The sequence below is a fragment of the Triturus cristatus genome, chromosome 5_2, assembly GCF_964204655.1.
Source record: "Triturus cristatus chromosome 5_2, aTriCri1.1, whole genome shotgun sequence".
In the NCBI taxonomy this organism is placed as follows: Eukaryota; Metazoa; Chordata; class Amphibia; order Caudata; family Salamandridae; genus Triturus; species Triturus cristatus.
This window is the reverse complement of record NC_140588.1, coordinates 1,049,503,338-1,049,524,934: the sequence shown is the minus strand read 5'-3', so window position 1 is coordinate 1,049,524,934 and position 21,597 is coordinate 1,049,503,338.

Below are 21,597 nucleotides of genomic sequence, written 5' to 3'. Positions count from 1 at the left end.
CCCACCTTTCTTTGTGTGATATCTGGGGGTATCAGGGTGAACTGGTACTCTGTCCACACTACCCTCCCACAGCTAGCCAGTGGCTACTGGAGTAGTGGGATACCAGTAAACAGTGCCAAGACATCAGGCACCTGTGATCAGATAACTGACGCCACTAGAACTGTGTCCTCACTCAGGACAGAAGGGCACTTCTGTCGCTTTGGGTGGGGGTTGTGGAGCTGATTAAGAAGCTTTGACTGCACAGCATATGTTAAAACTATATCCTTTCAATACAAAGATTGGTATCAAGGCTCTAGCGAATGAGAGTAACCCTGTGCAACATGGTCTGTAAGATGCACTGCTAGTTGTGTGTCTTCCTGTTAACTGTGTTTTTATAGTGCTTGGCATCTAGGTGCTATAATACTCTTTGGGGTCTGAACTCTGGCCCAGAGGGTTGTAGAGATATCTGGTTTTTATTGTTTATCTTAGTTTTATGTGGAGTTGCTTATGTGTATTAAAGTAATTTTCTTTTATAAAAAGTAAAGCACTGACTAGACATTGATTTTATCAGCTGGTAGTATGATGTGCATTGTATTCTGAATGTCTAACCCCACCTCACCTCCTTGAGTAAGCCTTAGACTGCTCTGTATCGCTACCCTGAGAGAGTCAAGTGCTGGAGAGGAGTACTTGGTTTTCCAGTTTTGGGATCACAAGTACTGAGGCCTCTGGACACCAGTGGGGAATTCTCCAGTAGATGCGATTGGAGAGCAGTAACTCCAGAGTGCCCTGGTGCCCAGGAAGCCAGGTCTAACAGCATATAACTGCCTTCACAATCAAACATCTACTTATAACCAACATTCCACTTTCCACCCACACTATACCTGTACTCTACATTCTGTATTCCTCACCTGTAGTCTGGTTCCAAATGCCAATATACCAAAGGATTTGAGAAGATGAGTGAATTCTGTTTACTCAGATGACTAGTATGAATAAAAGTGATGAAGTGATTTCATGGGTTGGTGAAGCTGTGGCCAGTAAGGTAGTTAGTATCCAGTATAGGTACGGCCAGGAATTTGTTCATCACATAGAATTAAGTTCAAGGATTGTTTTGGTCTAAAATATATTTCAAGGATGGTAAATTGACTGGGAAAGAATTTAGTGAAGCTATTTTATGTTGGGTCCATCAAGAAGAATAAGCTATACAACTGAATATCAGAGCTCCTGTGCATGCAAATAATGCAGATACCAGGCTCTGTGAAAGATATGACGCACTTGAGGTTGAATTCCAAAAAGTGTTTAAAATTAAATTGGGAATATTCAAAGGTTATAAGCATAAGATTGTGATCCGGGAGAATGTGAAACCAGCTTGACAGAAATGACGGAATGTTTTTTCGACGTATAGAGGAAAACCCAAAGAGTTATTGCAGGATTTGTACACAAAAGACATAATAGAACCTATAGACTTTTCGGACTGTCTACCTCAAGTCTTTATTTTTTTGACGATTTCAGGAGATTTTAGATTATGCATAGACCATAGCATTCTAAATTATGGTATTTAGATAGATATTTAGCATTACCAGATTTACAAGAACTATTGGTACTGTGGTAAGAGCCATAGTATTTTCTACAATCAATCTCACAAGTGCTTAACACTAGGAGTCTGTGAAATGTGTGTAAAGTGCTTTCATATCATCATAAGAAATTTCAGCAAAGTTATGTGTAATTATGCAAATGCTAATCTTTTATTATGTGCTATATTTTAGTGCAAAATACGTCCTCGCATTTTTTTGGGGCACGAGGATGCACTTAGCAAAATCATTGCGTACCAGAGTCACTCCGGCTCTGCTGTTTCATGTGTTCGCAGTAAATATTTACCACAAAAGGCACGTAATTATCTGAAATGGAGTAATTTGGGGAATTTCACTTAACAAGCATAATTCAAGACTCCCAAAGTTAGTGAGTTGAGCAGCATAATTTAAATTTTTCCCAAGCATACTTACCACCAAATGATATTTGAAGAGGAATCTAAGCACGTTCCTGCTTTCATCAATCCAGATGAGCATACCAGTAGAAAGGAATGGCTTTTGGTATTGCCAGTGCCTCAGCATCTGTATGTGTAGCCATGGACACTGAAATTATGTGACAAGAGAGCATCAAGGGCTAAGACTGGAGTGGTGCCAACTGGTAACTGTCCTGTAAACTCTTCTGTGACCTTTTTTCCTACCTCTGCCTCAATGTGCAGCCACCCACCACCTTTAGCTCTGAGGTGAATCTCCCACCTCTATACCTGGTGAGACTCAGTACCCTTTCCCCCCAAGTCCCACTTGACCTTTCCCGACACCTGGCATCCGGTATTTGTGGGAGGACTTGAGGCTCAAATGATCTCCTGGTCAACAATATCCCACTCACAGGGCATCCTAGAGGTGGAAATCTTGATAGGGAAGCAGGTGGAGTACTTGACTATGCCTAAAAAGATCATTGTTCCTTCTTGTTCACAGGTACAGGTGCATTCACTATGGTCAGGTTTGGGCATCACCTCATGCGTAGCTATGGTATGTCACAAACAGGCCAGCATTTTGTAAGACAGCCAAGACTTTTCTTTACCTTACACTATGTTCTTGCCTATCCTTACCAAAAATGAGAACGCCATCTTGAAAGACTCTTGCACCTCCTGTCCCTTCCAAAACCCTGTTCTTCAGACTCCGATGGATCAGAATTCATGCACAGCAGCTCTTTTACACCCGCTCCAGCATTCATCTGGGATACGCCCCAGTGGCATAACAAAACTTGAGGGGGCCTCTCTGGAAAATACATAGAGGGCCTCCCCCCCATACTCTGTGCCCAGTCAGGAGCCCTCAGGTCAGGGGTCTGCCACCTGTGCACAGTGCCGGAGGGGGCCCTCCCAGGAGCTCAGGCCCGCCCGCACCACAGGGCCTGCGGAGGCCATAGGTACGCCACTACTGGAGCCAGGGCTGGACTGACCGTAGCGGGCACCGGACAATCCCCCGGTGCGCCGCACGGGTGGGGGCCGGTTTTGGGCCCCTGGGGGCCGTTTTTGTTACAGTGCCGTTTTTGCAGCATAGCTGCAAAATCGGTCCTGTAACAAAATCGGCCGAAAACCGGTCCTGACAAAGAGCTCGGCGGCACCCTCAACCCCCGCGGGGGCCGGCCGAGCACTTTGCCAGGGCCGGTTTTGGTTCCCAGTCCGGCCCTGACTGGAGCCCCTTCCAAAGCCCCGACCCGCCCATCTCCTGCCTCCACGGCCCTCTGTGTTTCCCTAGGTCTGGTTTAGACCACGCGCCTTCCGCCTGTGAGCACCCAGCGGCGAGCAGAGCCACCTCCGATCAATAACAGAAATGCCTTTTTCATCCCTCTCTGTTCCCACCTTCCCTGACTTGGGCGGCGTGTCCTGGCACAGTCATGCTTTGCTTGCTTTTAATAAAATAAAGTGGCCTCCTAATTTGCCAGTAATGGAAAGATAAAACTGACTGCTTGGGACCATCATCAGGAGTTACTGCCTCCACCAGACCATAAATCAGCGTAATCTCCTCATTCTGGGGAAGGAGAGAAAGAGCGCGGGCGCCATCACTGCCCCGAGCCGCGCGCCGCGCGCCGCGCAGTGATTTCTCTGCTGTGAGGTTTCAATCTCCTCCCGCCCCGGGCAGACAGGGCCTTTTTACTGCGCCTCGCCGCCGCTATTTGTGCAGGCGCGTTAACTCTGAAGCTGCTGCACTATGAGACCTGCCATTAAATGGGCACCGAGATGCATAACTGGAGCAATTAATGTCGAGGACCAATCAAAAGGCGAGGCGGGAGCATATGCACAGAAAATGTTATTACCAGCGAGAACCAGAAAGGTGACAGCTCGCTGCTTGCACTTTTATGGGGAAACCTCTGTACCTCCGAGGGGGAAACTGGCCTTCTTTATAAATCCAAATATGATGCATGCTGAGGTTTTTTGCATTTATTTTTATTTCATTTTAATTTTATAAAGCACAGACCAGACCTCTTGAGCGCTGTGTAACATGAACCATTTTGTTGGTGCTTAATATGGTACAAAAATTGTCTTAAAGCTCACAAAGTTTGCACAGATGTGCACAGACGTTCATAAAGGCTGCAAACAAACTTCTGCAACTTTGTACACAACTCATGTTAGATCCCAGCTCTTGGCGAGGCAGGTATCCCCATTTGATACTCCCGCCCACAAAAAGGCCACCTTTCTGCCCAATGGTTAGTGTTCATCAGACAGTTTGTGTTCCATATTTACATGGCCTGATGCCTGCAAACACACATGACATTGATTGATGTATTTATTTCTCCAGATGCTTTATAGAGGGTCTGTAGACAGACTTACAACCTCCTCTCCACAAGGATGGACCTCTTTATGTGAAATCATTGACAAGGAGTACGGTGGACGCACAGGAGCATTTTTTTTAGACTGTCTAGTTTGGGGGCTCCCTGGTGTGGATCACATAGTTGAAGAGGCAGGCATGTCAGAAGCTCTTGTGGGGCCTGGGACCAGAGACATTTTAAGGCATGGGCCCCAGACTCTCAGGGCCCCCCAATAATAGAGCCAGGTCTGTTCTTGCCCAATGACCTTGAATAATTCATAACAGGTTATTTTAAATACTGTGTTCTTTTAAATAATTTTTAATGTCGGTGATGTATTGGAGTCTACACTATTACAGACATTTTGCAGAGAAATGTGTTTTTTCAACACCGTGCAACATCCATAAAAAACAGTTTCTTTTAGATCAAAACAGGATCTCACATATGAGAAATGGGAGGGGGTCACACATTATATGAGCAATAATATCAGTGAGCTGCTGCTGAATTATAATATTGAAAACACACATCACTTTCCCTAAATATTAGATGTAATACATTTAGAATTTGGGCCAGTGTGCCTGGGCACTGCCAGTGACCTGGCCACAGAAGGCATGAAAGAGCTGAAATTGGATCCTAAATTCAAAGCTGGTACGAACAGGGGCCCACAATATATGTTTGGCCCAGGGCCCCCGAAATCCTTAAGATGTCCCTGCCTGGGACAACAAACCAAAGCAAGGCTTCAAAGTTTAAATTAAAATGTTCTGCAGGGAAAGCTAGAGAATTCTCAGATTTGCGTGAGAAATCCTCAGGCTTCTCCCAGAAGCAGCTAGAAAGACGGTAGTCCAGGCCGTTGTCACATCCAGGCTGGACTACTGCAATGCCATGTATCTGGGAGTCTCACAGTCTCCACCGATGAGACTCCGGCGTGTGCAGAATGCAGCAGCCCGCTTGCTGCTAAATCCTTCTAGGCGGTGGCCCACCAGCCCTGCTCTTGATAAATTGCACTGGCTGCCTTTGAAGGAAAGGCCCTTGATTACAGCCATGTGCCTTTGCCACAAAATCTTTCACAATAAAGGCCCTCGATTTCTGCATCCCTTTGTTAAACCCTATTCTAGAAGGACCTTAAGATAAGCAGGGGCTCTTTTGGCTTGTATTCCTATTGTGAAAAGAGCATGCATTGAAGGATGCTCCTTCTGTTTTGTAGCATCCAAGAGTTTGAATTCCTTCCCCCTTTCACTGCGACAGGTGAAAACTGAGCTATCATTTCAAAAATATGTAAAAACGTATTTGTTTATCTCGATCTGATTGGGCGGTCTTCTTAGCATGTTGTCTGGTCCTGCCTTCAGGAGCGATACCTAGTGCTGGGACACTTCATTGGAAGTAACTAGGGGGCATATTTACAAGCAGGTGATGAAAAATTATTGCCGCTTTTGCGGCCGTTTTCGGCCGAAAAGCGGCGATAATTTTATTGCCTAATTAGCAAGGCCACGCTAACGCGTGAAGCCTTGCTTTAGCGTCAGGATTCCTAACGCCCAGCTTTGCATCTCTAATGAGATGCAAAGTGGGCGTTCCAGACCTGAGCGTGGATTTTTATCGCTGAGATAGCGTGCTATTAGCAACGCTTATCTCAATAGCGATAAAAATCCTCACGCTAACTGCCTAACGTGAGATTATCGCTGGAAACCCAGCGATAATCTTACGCAATGTGGCGTTAGCTTGATGATAGGGACTCACAAACTTAGCCATGATATCCACCCTCCATAGGATATCATGGCTAAGTCAGTCCTGAAGCAGGCGTAAGGAAAGTAGCGATAACAGGGGTTATCGCTACTTTTCTTGCCGCTATGCTTCATACCTTGGGGCTTGATGATAGGAGAAATGTCGCTTAGCGGCATTTCTCCTGTCATGTTAGGTCAGGAATGCCCACTATGCATCTCATTAGAGATGCAAAGCTGGGCGTTAGGAATTCCTACGCTAACGCAAGTTTTCACGCTAATTAGGCGATAAAATTATCGCCGCTTTTTGGCCGAAAACGGCCGCAAAAGCGGCGATAATTTTGTATCGCCGGCTTGTTGATATGCCCCAAAGTGTGCTTAAAAATAATTCCTGGTTCCCAAAAGTGAGATATGATTCCCGCCACCAGCACCCATTGGAGTATATTAAGTTGGTTTAATATTGATTGATATTGGTTAATGTGAAAAATAACGTGTGCTTGGTGTCCCCATTTTGTACTATGTGTGTGGGTGCATCTCCTAAGGTCTCTGCCATTTATTCTATATTGTCACTGGGGTGAATGGTTTTCCAGTGCCCAGCCTGAGTAGAGTGGGCTGGTGAGCTGCAATGTTAGCCAACTGAACAGCTTCACTGCAATGATGCGCATGTCAGATATAGCGTGTTCAAGCTAGTTTGCTCATAAAAGTTTAGCAGGTCTGATTGTGCAGTGAAATGGATGAGCTATCGAGATGGCACAGCGTTACCAAATAAAGGGTATAATGGATAAGAGTTAGAGTGAATTCTTTGAATTCTTTGTACACATGGAAAGAACTGAAAATATGCATTATTTGATGGTAAATTCTGTTGGGAATTCAGTCCTAGCCAACAATAAAGCATAGTGAAGTTTGATGTATGCAAGAAGGTATGTAGTATGTGCTCACTCTGATGTTGAACTGTCCTAGGGGAAAAAAGCAAATAATGCAAGTAACACAGATATTCCATTACCGAGAACTATACATAAATTGGAATCATTTACCTATCAAAAACCTTCGAGCAAGATAAAGTAGTTTTTTTCAACTCATAATATTTATTTCATGTTGCAACTGTATGTGTCTGGTTTTGATTTGAACCTTGGCACAATATTTGTTCTTAAAATATTTTTGTTTCTGTTGTCATATTTTTAAGCGAGTACAGTGTAAAAGTATCAATTCCTGTAATTTCTTATACTTTCATAAAAGTGCAACACATTATATTCTAGAGGAGCTACACTGTAACTTAGTCAAGGCCATTACTAGCTGGAATATCCCAGTGCAAGTTAATTAGGATTGATGTAAATTTCTAAACAACATCCTACAAGGAACTGATGGATTATAGCTAACCTGTAAACCTCACTTGGAAGCAATGGAGTGTTGAATAGTGGCTGAAAGCCCATAGGTATAATTCAAAGGTGCCATTGTTAGGCTTCTCGCAAGCATCCCTCCTATCACCTTTTGTGTGTAAGTGGCCAAGTCTATCCCTGACGTGGCTCCATCGCTAACTGTGCCACTGGAACCAAGCCACGTGACGGAAGAGGCTCATTGAGGCCAAACTGCTCGTGGATTGCTTATGCTTCAGAGAGGACTGGCTTGGCATTTCAGGCTCGACTCTTGGTATTAGAGCAGAACTGGCAGAGCTGGGTCTAATCTGAGGTGGCATGGTAGGAAAAACAACAATAAGCTGGAATGGTACCCGAGCAATTGTCAGTGGTTAGACATATTGCAAAAATTCTTCCTGCCACCTTTTGTGTGTTTGGTTGAAATTGAACAGTGGCCAGAACTCAGCAGCCTGGCAATTAGGTATCCAGCAAGACTCTTGACCACTGTGCCCTTGTAGTGGGTGAACAGTGCAGCTGGTTCAGTTGCCATGATCAGAAGAACCAGTCACTCTCCTCGAAAGTGGAGAGGCTTGCAACGATTGAACAGTATAAACATTTAATCCCAAAAAATGATAAGGATCCTAAAAACACAACACCCCAAATATGAAGATTGACTCTACATTTTAGAATAAAAAGTAACGTAACAGACATGTCTGCCGTAAAAAAAGAAAAGATCCGTTTTATTCTTATATTTGGTGTGCTAATATAAATAAACTTCACTGAATCAGTGTGAAAAGCACAAACAGATAAAAAGGACCCTTTGGACTGGGGACTGAGCGGTGAGAGGTGACGAAGGAAGGAAACTCATTCAACCTTCATGTGATGGACGGGACGTGCTTAGGTGAGCTTGGAATTCATTGTTTTGATGATCATTCTAGATGAACGGCTTCATGGGAGTGTCGCTTGAGTTGCCCTTTGTTAACTCCAGTCTAGCATCTCTTGGTTCCTCTGAGACCTCTCAATTTACCTAGGCTAGATGAAGACCCAATTTCTTTTACTTTTCTTGTTCAACATGTCTGTCCCTTTTTGGAAAACTTGTAATCTGTAAATCCTGTCAACAACATAAAGGAGGACTGAAAGAGGCCTTCTCCTATGCACTGGGAAGTGGTGAATTATTTAGAATATTGCAGAGCAGTGGCTCAAGTGGCAAATTTTCAGTGGTTATAATGTTGTGCACACAATGGGGGTATCTAAAGGTTTATATTGTTTGAATGATCAGTCATTCAGTGTTCGTGCAGCTAGCTGTCTGGAAATGGCACTATATTGGCCGTTAGTTAATGAGATTATTCTCTGCATGCTCCATGTTTACTTTGGCACTCAAATATACTGGCAGTTTCTTCTTTTTCGTTTCCCAAGGCCTTTTCTTTTGCCAGTAACTTCCATGACACTTCCTCATGGGCTCTGTCCCAAGACGGGCAATGTGAGAAGAATGCAGTCCTACTATCTATATACCATCTGCATAATTTATAATTTTTTTAAACTTTCATCCGAAATATTATTTTACTGTGAGTGCAGTTCCTATTTTGCCTTCCAGGCTAGGTAATTATTAACCAATTTGGGAGCCTGTGGTCTTCTAAAGACTGCCTAAATAGGTCAACTTAATTCTCAACTGCCTTCAATGACAGATATGTCCTGCTCATGGAGATACTAAAGGCTATATGTGTCTCTTTTTCACACCGTTTCCCCTATTCCCCATACTCATTCATTGACTTACCTCCCTAACACCCCCAACCTCGGTTGGAAGATGTATTGTGCTGTAATCTATTTCTTCCATTGACAGACCTCACCCACACCACTCCTCTTACCCTGGCCTTGAGACATCATGGTGTACAAAATAGATTATAAAAGTACTCATGGGTAAACCAGTGGTAGGTAGTATCAGGGGTGTGGAATTTAATAAAATATCTACTTGTCCATGGGGCAGGTTACTTCATAAATCTACTTGTCCTGTAACAAAATCCACTTGTCCCTTTTGTGCCATGTAATGCGGTGACAAAGTATGGCAGCAATACCCTTATATAAGAGCTCCGAAATAGCCTCTCTGAATATGCCAGGGCTCCTTCCATAGCAGGGTATGAATACTAGCAATTCCCTTATGTTGCCACGTTTCCGCAGATCTACATACTGGCGCTGAAGTTAAGCAACAGTTTCAGGGTTGGAATACCCTTTTGAGTCTGGCAAACCTACTAACTTGCATATTTTAAGGGTTTTCACCAACTCTTCTCTAATCTTTTCTCATACTGAGAACGGTTGGATATTTACTCCTGACAATGGCAGACATAAAATTTCTTCCTGGGTTGGCAAAAAAGTGGTTGGAGGGGAAGTAAACTTACAAACGCTCGGATTTTCACATGAGCAAATCTACACATGCATATTTGCTCATGCTAAAATGCAGTTCACAAATATTTTCTAGGAGTACTATTTCTTGGCCTACTTCTGTAAAGTCTTATGAATTCAGGAAAGTCAGATATCTGCACTTAATGCAAGGACATAAGTGCACCTTTGAGACTTTCCTTAATAATTGGCCCCCTAATTAGGTCTGGCGTTAACCATGACATGTTGTGTTTATTAAAATGTCTCTCTCTGTCAGTTGGCTAGCTTCACTGTGAATGACAGCATTCTGTTCTTTCACAAGGAGCATAATTGACACACAGTTGTTTTGTTCAGTGCCAGGAACGACTGTGGCAATGTGCACTTTTTGCTTTTGCCAATGTTTGTTATAATTATGAGGGCCCAGCAGCACCCACACCAATAAGGTTTTACAAAAAACATGACAAAACAAATCACGCATTGATAAAACCAAAAGACTGACCAACAATTTCAGACCAATTGGCTTTACCAGTGCTTGTTTATTTTTATGTTTCCCATAATCTTATTAAAACTGGTTACAGTGATTTTCCATTATGACTATTTTTGGGAAATACTAGCTTGCATCAACACATTTTACTAAATGATTCTGCAGAAAAACGCTACCTAAAGTGTTACAGTAGTTTAGCTAAATGTTTTTGCTTTTTTGTGAACATTTCATCTTGAAAGCTAAGAATAATCAATCTTGCTTTCAAGCGTCTCCATATATTTGCATCTAATCAGAGAGTATTCTGGGAGAAGTATGCATAGCCTCATAGTGCTAAACAATGAAAGCGTGTGCACCCATTTTTATACTTTAACCACTGTCAGTAGCAGTCTGTGCTTACAACATGTACTTAGATCGCTCACCCTAATAATAAAGGTTTTGCATTTATGAACCATAAATACAAGTTTGAACAACATTAAAACAAGGAAACAAATATTACCTTAACTGCAGGCAATGCTTTCCTTAATCCATCATGTGGATTATAAACTGGCAGTCAAAGGGTTTGGGATGTAGGGAGTTGGGCCTACTTGTCCCAAGGACAAAATACACATGAAACTTGCCCTTGACCCCAAACAATATGTCCTGTGTGTAGGGCTATAGGAATTCCACATCCCTGTAGTATGTACTTTTTTACAATCTGAGGTTCTGTAGCGATCCGAACCCGTGTATTCGGTATCGTAGTACCGACACGATTTTGGTATCAATGAACCGTAAATGATCCATTTTATGCATGACAGTGTTTTCGCTGCGCTACGAGCATGAATTCACTGAGAAATAGGGCATTCTGTTGTAAAGTCATGGCATCCATTTTAGATACGGCACCCATTTTGTTTCTTGCCCTCACATAGTCAATGAACGAGCAATGACCCCGGCAGAATCACCTTGTTAAGGACACGTAAGCTCGAGCCCGAGGAAGCTGACGCTGCGTGACTAGGCAGAATCAAGCTGCCTCCCCTGCCTGAGGCCAGCCCTGCTATACTGGTTCTCGTGTCCATTGTCCTGATTAAGAGGCCAAAGACGGTAGCCATGCCCGTTTATGATCCATAAATACCTCTTATCCTACTTTTCTATCTCTTACACCTGGCTCTGCTCCTCTCCCTCTGAACTTTTACTATGGGGAGGATACGATTTTTATGATGGGAGGATCGGTCAAAGAATGGAAAACTGACAGAGAGACTTGATCGAATACTGAAAACCTACGACTAATTATTGTTTGGTGTATGTTTATTGTCTGTTTGGGATACCGGGTTGGGCATGAAAGATATTCGTGTAATGTTGCCTGAAGACATATTTTGTGTATTTAAGGAGCAACCCACTTTTTACAATTCGAACAGTCTCGTAGATTCTGCCTTTGTGTGGTTCCTATGACTTCTGTGTCCCTGCAGTAAATAAATCTTGGTCTCTGACGCCACCATCGAGAAGCCCGCGTCTCTGTTTATTTGTGCACCAAGGCATGAAGGAACTCAGGGGTCTTTGGGTGTTGTTTCCCTGACACCTCTGGACTCTAAAAAGTCCAGAACCTCAAATTGGCGCCCAACGTGGGGCGACGTCACCGGTACTGGTCCAAAGCCTGAAAATTTCGAGGAGCTTCGTGTGAAGATTCCGGAGGGAGGTACCCCGCTTCATCGATCCCTGTATGTCGTAAAAGTGGCCCGACGATCTCTTCCACGAGGGTTCCCGTTCCTAGACGGCTACAGAGGACCGCTGCCCTGACTGTCACCCTGTCTTGGACCCGAGGTGCAGACCTTAGTACGGCGAGACGTAGATGGGTTCTCCTTGGTGACGTCTTCCACATTTCAGTTAAGTATTAAGTGGGTTGCGCTCAGTTTGGTTGTTCTTTGTTGCTCTTGTTTTGTTCTCTGGATACGTTTGATATTGAATTCGTAGATTATCATTGGTTGCTCTTGTTAAGATAATCTTTGTTTTTGTATTGGTTCAGTTGGTAGGCCTAAGTTCTTTGCGCATTTTGGTTGGAATCCGTCCTTAGTTTATAATGACTAACAGTAGTAATTGTTTCCTGTCCTGGTTAAGTTGCAACGGGGATTCCCTGTTGGAGGATCCGTGTTCGGTTCCTCCGATTGGAACTCCTACATATGAGCTCTATTGTAAACATGGTGTAGGTCCTATCGCTTATAATGAAGTATGGGTCCGTTACACCAGGAAAGATGGTGTCCTTAGTTGGCCATCGCATGGCAGCTTTGAAATTGAAATTCTAGACAATCTAGAAATGAAGTTGTTTAAAAAGAAAGCCCGGACGGCAATGTTTGATTCTTTTCGCGTATGGCGTAAAGAAGCCAAACAGAGAGAAATTAGGAAGATGAAGAAGGAACAGAAAGAGAAAGGGTTGACATTAATGGAGTCTGCTAGACAGTTGCATGTCAACGAGACTGAAAAAGCAATAGAGATGGCGAATAGAAAACATAATTTGGCGATTGATAAATGCTACCCTGTCTTGCCATCATGTCCTGCTAAGCCGATAGAGGACTCTGAAAAGGATCCTCTGTTGTCTTATCTGTTGAGATCACCTCCACCGTATGCACAGGGTAATACAGCACCACAGTTACTACCTGTTGTGCAGCCAGCTGCTGGTCAGCCTGGAATAGTAGCTCCACTTCCTTTGATTCAAGCTCCTGTCCTTCCTGTGGTTAATGTTCCCTCGGCACCCCCTCTTCCTGGGTTGCCTATCCGCCTTTGCCTATCCTTTCGCAAACTACTTTACCTGCTACTCCCACCCTTACCATTTCATCTGCTCCAGCTTCCCTGTTCCCGAACTCTGTAAACATTCTGACTCCGCTTTCTGTTCGTCGGAAAATAACCGACTCTGTAACTAATATCTTAACTCCTCTCTACAGGTCTTTAATTGGGACCCCCGTTTCTGACTCTACACAGAGACGTAGCCAGTTTCCTGGTCCCCAGGAACGAGAAATATTAGATTCGACAGCTCTTAGGTGGATGTCGAAAGCTGCGAAGTATGATGCACGAAGAGTGTCAGATACATTTATGCAATGGAATGAACCAACTCAGCGTTATGCCTTTGACGTGATGTGTTCTCTTTTGCGTGAGGAATGGGATGATGATGACTTAGATTCCGTTCCCTCTGATTTGATAAATATTCAGCAAAAGTTCGCCGCAGGAATGGTGATAGGTTCAGAAGTAAGGGAAGCGATAGAACTGATTTTAGCTTATAGGGATGATTCTCCTCTTCGGTCTCCAAGGGGTTCTGATGGTTCACCGATTACTAGGAAAAGACGAGGTCAATATCCGATGAGGGAAGTTCCACCCATATGGCGCGAAGCAGTCCAAGCTGATGCGAACTTGGGTATTGCAGCTGCTCCAGCACATTTCCATAGAGTGTGGATTCACATCCCTTGGAAGCGGGCTGAAGTATTAGCAGTAAAACAGGCATTACCAAATCCACGTAAAAATCCTGCTGGTTATTATAAAGAGTTAACGCAGACAGTTCAAGCGTGTGTCATGAATTTAGCAGACATCGAAATGCTATTTGGCAATGTAGTGCCACAGCCTATATGGGCCAAGATTCGGCAAGAGAATCACCCAGTTGCCTTAGGAGGTGATTGGCCAGCTATTATAGCGGCAGACGCGCAACAAGTTGGTGGTGCTAAACCTGAGCCTCTGATTGCTGCTTTACCTGGCAGAATAATTAATCTGATGAAAACACTGATGCCAGCGTTACGGGTCAACTGGGATAAATTATCAGCATGCAAGCAGAAGAAGGACGAAAGCGTCTCTGACTTCTTCACTAGATTTGAAGAGACCTTCGTAGACCATAGTGGGCAAGATATGAGTACTGAGGGAGGTCAGAGGTTGTTTGTCGACAAGTTTGTGTTTAATTTACTGCCTGAGCTTACTAACAAATTAAAGGATTCTGAGAGTGCATGGGCAGTGTCGACGACAGCACAGATACTTGCAACTGCTCAGTATTACGAGAATAGAGAGAAAGAAGAGAAGGAAAAGTCAGAAAAGAAGACAAAAGATTTGAAAACTAAAGTTCTTTTGCAACAGGCATACCCGCCTCGCTCAAATCAGTCAGATTCACAACAGCGACCCCAGTTTCAGCAACAGCCACAATTCCAGCAAGGGATGTCCCAAAGATTTGATTATGGTTTTCCCCGACAACAGTTAGCATGGAATCAGCGTGCCTATTGTAAAAAGGAGGGTCATTATAAGAACGAGTGTCCAGTACTGCATACACAAACCAGTGGTGTCCCAGCTCAGAGAGGTAATGGTGGGTTTATGCAAGCTCCTAGAGGTAGAGGACGTGGTACAATGACTCCACAGGCTAATCGCCCATCAAATTATTTCGATCAGCGAAATGTACAATCTACGCAACCGGGTAGATCTCCACAGTATCATGTTGAAGATTACTATGAACATAATGAAGAGATTCAGAGAAGCGAGTACTAGGACAGCCACAGGCAAAGAGAGGGAGTAGTATCAGTTCCAGTTGATCAGAGTGGACCTTATGTCGCAGTAGTTACATCAGGCGTGGTCGAACCGTTTCTGTTGGATACTGGTGCGGCAAAAAGTTCAATTATGCATGCGAAACTCCCTGGCGCACCTTTGTCTGACTTAACGAACACTTCAGTAGGTTTCTCAGGCGCCCCTGTTCACAATCCTGTTTCTAGTCCTTTGTCAATTTCTGTTGGGCCATGCGAATTAAAAGCACCCCTTATTCTAACAACCGGTTGTAATGAGAATCTGCTGGGTTTAGATCTGTTGAAACGCCTGCATGCGACACTGTACTGTTCTCCTTCGGGAGTACAGCTCACGTTGGGTAAGAGAGTCATTTCTCCAATGTACATGTCAATGAATAAGCTCCCACCGGAGCTGGGTTCTCTCCCTGATACTCTTTGGGCGACTGGTCCTAATGATGTAGGTCTTTTGGAAATTCCCCCTTATGTGGTGAGCCTGAAAGCGAATGTTAGATTCCCACGAATCCCACAGTATCGGATTTCGAATGAAGGTGAACGTGCACTTTGACTGATCGTGAAAGACTTGATACAGAAAGATGTGATAGAGGAAACTAGAGGAAATGTCTGCAATAGTCCTGTTCTGCCGATTTTGAAACGCACTGACCGTTCCAAACCTCCAATCTACAGATTTGTGATTGACCTCAGAGAGGTTAACAAAATAGTGATTCCACAGTTTCCTGTGGTACCAGATATCACTGCATTATTGACGTTGATTCCTGCCTCAGCCTCATGGTTTACAGTGATAGACTTAAAGAATGCCTTTTTCAGCATCCCGATAGCCGAGTAAAGTAGAGACATTTTTGGCTTCTCCTTAGGAGGTCGCAGTTTCAGGTTCAAGCGCGCTCCACAAGGTTATTGTGAGAGCCCTTCAATTTACAGCCAAGCATTATAAAGTCAATTAGATGCTCTTGTACTTCCTCCTGGTGTTGCTCTAATCCAATACGTAGATGATCTTTTAGTGGCTGCTGATGACAAGGAAACTTGCAAAACAGCTACAATTTCCTTATTACGTCATTTGTCAGGCTTACATCACAAGGTTTCACCTTCTAAACTGCAATATTGTTGCCAAGAAGTGACCTACTTAGGTCATCTTTTGTCAAAGGAGGGAAGAAGGTTGACCCCAGAGAGAATCAAAGCAATTTCGCAGATGACTGTACCAAGCACACAGAGAGAAGTGCGTGCGTTTTTGGGTATTACGTCATACTGCAGGCAATGGATCCCAAATTTTTCTCTCATGGCAAAACCATTGGTAGCCCTCACTGGAAAAGGTGTTCCGAGCCCTTTGCCATGGTCTGATGAATGTCAACAGAGCTTCTCTGATTTACGTGATGCGCTGTGTTCAGCTCCTGTGTTGGGTACTCCTGACTACAGTAAGCCGTTTACTTTATATGTCCATGAAAGAGAAGGTTGTGCGTTGAGTGTTTTAACGCAACAATTTGGTGACAAACAGCGAACTTGTGCATATTTCTCATCCACATTAGATCCGGTAGCCAGAGCATTGCCAAGTTGTTTGAGAGCTACAGCAGCAGCTGCAGTGTCTATTCGACAGTCTGCTGGACTAGTCATGAACAACATGTTAGTAGTCATGGTTCCACATGCTGTGGATACACTCATGAATCGAATGAAAACTCAACACCTCACCAGTGCTAGACTATCAGGCTATGAGCTGACGCTTTTGGCAAGTCACATTCAGATCAAGCGATGCAACATATTGAATCCAGCAACGCTGTTGCCGACTACTCAAGAGTCGAGTGATTCAGAGCCCCATGATTGTTGTTTTAGAACTGAGGAAGAGACAAAAGGTAGGATTGATTTAAAAGATACTCCGTTACTAGATCCAGATGGCACTTTGTACGTCGATGGGTCATGTTTTAAACTACAGAATGGTGATGTGACGGCCGCGTATGCAGTTACGACCTTGAGTACGATTGTTGAGACCGCAAGAGTAAGTCAGAATTCTGCCCAAGCTGCAGAATTAATTGCATTAACAAGAGCGTGTGTTTTAGCTGAGGGAAAGAGAGTGAATGTGTTTACTGATAGCCAATACGCCTTCGGCGTAGCACATAGTTTTGGACGTCTGTGGAAAGAAAGAGGTTTTCTCACGTCTCATGGAACTAAGATCCAACATGGACAGTTAGTCAATGACCTGTTGGAATCTCTGACCCTACCGAATGAAGTTGCGATTGTGAAGTGCAGTGCACATCGAAAGATTACAGATGATGTTGGCCGTGGGAATGCGTTTGCTGATGAAGTCGCCAAAGAGACGGCCAAGAACATGATGAGTCGAATGTACGTTGCAACGTCTGCAAGATGGATTGCTGAATCAGGAATGTGTGAGAATACGATTGAAAGTGTGAAGGCAATCCAGAATGAAGCAACTAAAAATGAGAAGAATGAATGGAAGGAGAAAACGGGTAAAATGGATTCAAGTGGATGTTGGGTTGATTTGTCTGAGCAGCAGCGTTGGATGTTACCTGATGCGTATGTACTTGCGGTAGTCACGATGGCGCATGGAGCGGCGCACATTAGTTCGAAAGGGATCTGTAAAATGTTAGCTCCAGTATGGAAGAACGATGGAATTACTAAGTGTGCGGAAAGAGTGGTGAAAAATTGCATGATATGCCTGATGCATAATCCTGGCAAGGGAACCCCAACCCCAGCTGGTCACTTTGCTCCCCCTTCTTGTCCCTTTGAAGTGATTCAGTTGGATTTTATCCACATGGACAGGTGTAATAATCTTAAATATGTCCTAGTGGTAGTCTGTGCTTTTTCAAGATGGATTGAGGCGTATCCGTTAAAGGATAACACTGCTATGTCTACTGCCAAAATCCTCCTCAAAGAGTACTTCCCCAGGTATGGTATGCCACGGATTGTATGGTCGGACAATGGAAGTGAGTTTGTAGGGAAAGTTATGAAAAGTGTGTGTGCGGGTCTGGGAATCACCCAGAAATTCCACAGTGCGAATCACCCACAGTCAGCAGGTTTGGTTGAAGGGTACAATGGTACCTTGAAGCTGAAACTTGCTAAAATTCAAGCTTCCACTGGTCTATCTTGGCCAGACGCACTGCCTTTAGCTTTACTGTCCACCAGAGCGACTGTACACTCTCGAGTAGGGCTTAGCCCATATGAGATTGTGTTTGGTCGTCCTGCTAATGTTTGGGGAGTTCCTATGCCAAAGGAATTCAAACAGATCGAATATCCAATGTTGATTGATTACCTTTTTGACCTGACTGCTAAATTGAGCCTTATTCATCAACAGGTATTTGAATCCTTGCCTAAACTGCCAGAGAGTCCAGGCCACACGTTGAAACCCGGTGATCAAGTTGTGGTGCGGAATTTTGAACGAACCCGGAACCTCCAGCCAAGATTCGTGGGCCCGTTTCAAGTGCTCTTGGCCACAAGAACTGCTGTACGCCTAGCTGGAAGGAAGAATTGGGTGCACGCTAGCCATACGAAGCGTGTCCCTCTCCCACTCCCCTACGACAACTGGGTTAGACAGGGATTTGGTGTATCCGAGACAGAACCTGTTCCTAGGCTCATCCCCTTCAGTGATGCAGAGTACATAACGGACAAACAAACTGAAACGCAGAACTCTGATACCAAACCAGGAACTGTTCCTTCGAACCCTGAACAGAGTGTTGTACAAGGTGAACATTTGTCACCTGTGGATTTGAACATTACTGCACCTGTAGATCAATTGTTTCAAGATCAGACGAGACCAGGAAAATTTAGATACAATCTACGTTCTCATTATTAGAGAACAATAACATTGCATAATTACCTTTCTATTTAAAAAAAACTCTTTTCACATTTCCATTCAGTCAGGAAGTTTGCTCTATAATTTTTGTCCTTTTTTGTTTTTTTTGTGTTGTTCTCTCACCTTGCCATCTGGGTTACCGTAGGGTCGTAACGTGTGCCTTGTTTTAACTTGCAGGGAACCAGACACAAGGTCGGTTTCTTCTGTTTATTTTGGGAACTCCCAGGGTAGACAGAGGCAAATTTTTAACAGGTACAAACCATCCGTTGCGAACGGTTGTAGAAGATGGAGCTTCCTGAACTGCGACGGGCTAACGTCATAAATGCTCGCAAGACAAAACTGTATGAAATATTGAATAGCAAATGTTTCCTAATGCAATGTGCTCTGACATTTCTGATTGTTTTAATAACTCTGGTAGGCGGAATTATTTTTGGTATTCAATTGATCTTTACACCTGTTACATCTACAGTATCTCTCCATGTTTCTGTTTCTCCGACTGATGTTTCTTTTCATTCTTTCCATCCTTTTCCTGCACATGAGCAAGCTCGACGCTCAGAGTTTATAAATAACACTTTCATTCAGCTCTTGCACCAACACCAACTAGTGGTAACCACAACGAACTGCTGGGTGTGCGGCTTGATACCACATACCATGGACAAGGGTATCCCTTATCTGGTTCTGCCCTTTAGTTATAATGGATCATTCTTGGCATTTCAGACCATGTTCGTCTATGCTCTAGAGACCTATTCCCCGCGACCTCCGCGTTCCACTAGGTATAACTCCGCCAATAGAGCCTTGGTAAAAGATATTACTGACATGGTTAGAGATGTCAATAACACTCCGTTTATTCCCAAGGATGAATTGCGAGTTTACATGGGTTGGAATGTTACGGAGTATGGCATTACTTTGGGTGAGAACAAACGTAAGAGCTCGACTCCGATCTGGGTCGTACCCCACCAAGGTCAGGTCTGTTTGCAAGGAAATGGGAGGAATCCGAAAGCTCGACTAGGCAAGAGTGACTGTACCGAAACATACGTTTTCCCGTCACAGTCTTCCCCTGCATTCTTAGCTGCTAAGGGCACCTATTTTGTTTGCAAAGACAGAGCATATACATGGTTGCCTGCTGACTTTTCAGGCTCATGTTATATCGCTCAACTGTTGCCTCCGACATACACTGCTGCACCGGATTATCACAAAACTAGAGTTGTGAGAGGTGTTTTCAATAAGGAAGACACTGCTGGCCAAGAAGCAGGAGACTTCTTCAAAGGTTTCCTTCCGTTCTGGGGGCCTATGGCCAACAGTAGAAACTTACGTCAATTAACACGGGTAGTTGAATCCACTATTACCGAAACTGCGGGTGCCCTTAGTAACCTGACAGCTGAGCTTCAAGCGGATCGCCTCATGACGTTACAGAATTGTATGGTCCTTGATGTATTACTTGCAGATCGAGGTGGGGTATGTAAGATGATCCAATCGAGTTGCTGTGTTTTTATCCCAGATAATGCGCCAACGGTATATAAGGCCATTTCTAAGTTACACAAAATCTCTGACTCTATTCATGTAGAGGAAGGTGACTGGTCACTAATGGGATGGTTCTGGAATCTGTTATCTGCGTGGGGATGGAAGGTTCTGATAGTCACCGGTGTTGCGTTGGTATTTTTATTCTCGTGCTGTCTCATTGTTCAGTGTGGTCCTGCCTTATGTGGCCTTTGTGTTTCAACATGCGTAAGAAGACCACCTGTTTTTGGAGATACGCCACAAGATAGAATAATGCTCCAGCAACATATCAGTGACCTGATGAACGTAGAGATGGACTCTGACATAGAGTAAGTTATTGCCTATGTAAGGGCAAAAGGACGGTCTGAGGTTCTGTAGCGATCCGAACCCGTGTATTCGGTATCGTAGTACCGACACGATTTTGGTATCAATGAACCGTAAATGATCCATTTTATGCATGACAGTGTTTTCGCTGCGCTACGAGCATGAATTCACTGAGAAATAGGGCATTCTGTTGTAAAGTCATGGCATCCATTTTAGATACGGCACCCATTTTGTTTCTTGCCCTCACATAGTCAATGAACGAGCAATGACCCCGGCAGACTCACCTTGTTAAGGACACGTAAGCTCGAGCCCGAGGAAGCTGACGCTGCGTGACTAGGCAGAATCAAGCTGCCTCCCCTGCCTGAGGCCAGCCCTGCTATACTGGTTCTCGTGTCCATTGTCCTGATTAAGAGGCCGAAGACGGTAGCCATGCCCGTTTATGATCCATAAACACCTCTTATCCTACTTTTCTATCTCTTACACCTGGCTCTGCTCCTCTCCCTCTGGACTTTTACTATGGGGAGGATACGATTTTTATGATGGGGAGGATCGGTCAAAGAATGGAAAACTGACAGAGAGACTTGATCGAATACTGAAAACCTACGACTAATTATTGTTTGGTGTATGTTTATTGTCTGTTTGGGATACCGGGTTGGGCATGAAAGATATTCGTGTAATGTTGCCTGAAGACATATTTTGTGTATTTAAGGAGCAACCCACTTTTTACAATTCGAACAGTCTCGTAGATTCTGCCTTTGTGTGGTTCCTATGACTTCTGTGTCCCTGCAGTAAATAAATCTTGGTCTCTGACGCCACCATCGAGAAGCCCGCGTCTCTGTTTATTTGTGCACCAAGGCAGGAAGGAACTCAGGGGTCTTTGGGTGTTGTTTCCCTGACACCTCTGGACTCTAAAAAGTCCAGAACCTCAAATCTCCATACCACAGTGAATCTACCTGTCGAAGTAACCTCTTCCAAACTTGTATGTGGGTTTTGTCAACTGCTACATGCAAGTATTGTGGTTGGCGGTGAATAATAAATTCCTGCTCGTTGAGAAATTGAACGAGGTAGTGTATAGGTTTGGGGTTGGCAGGTAGCAAAATGTGCCTTTTATTCCATGGGTAGGAAGTATTCCTGAGTGGCGACTGCATAGGATAGGACAGAACACAGTTAATGCTGAGGTGAGGGCGCTCAAGCAACATCAAGTCATAAAGTGGGTGCGTGGAGGCTGGGAGTGGTC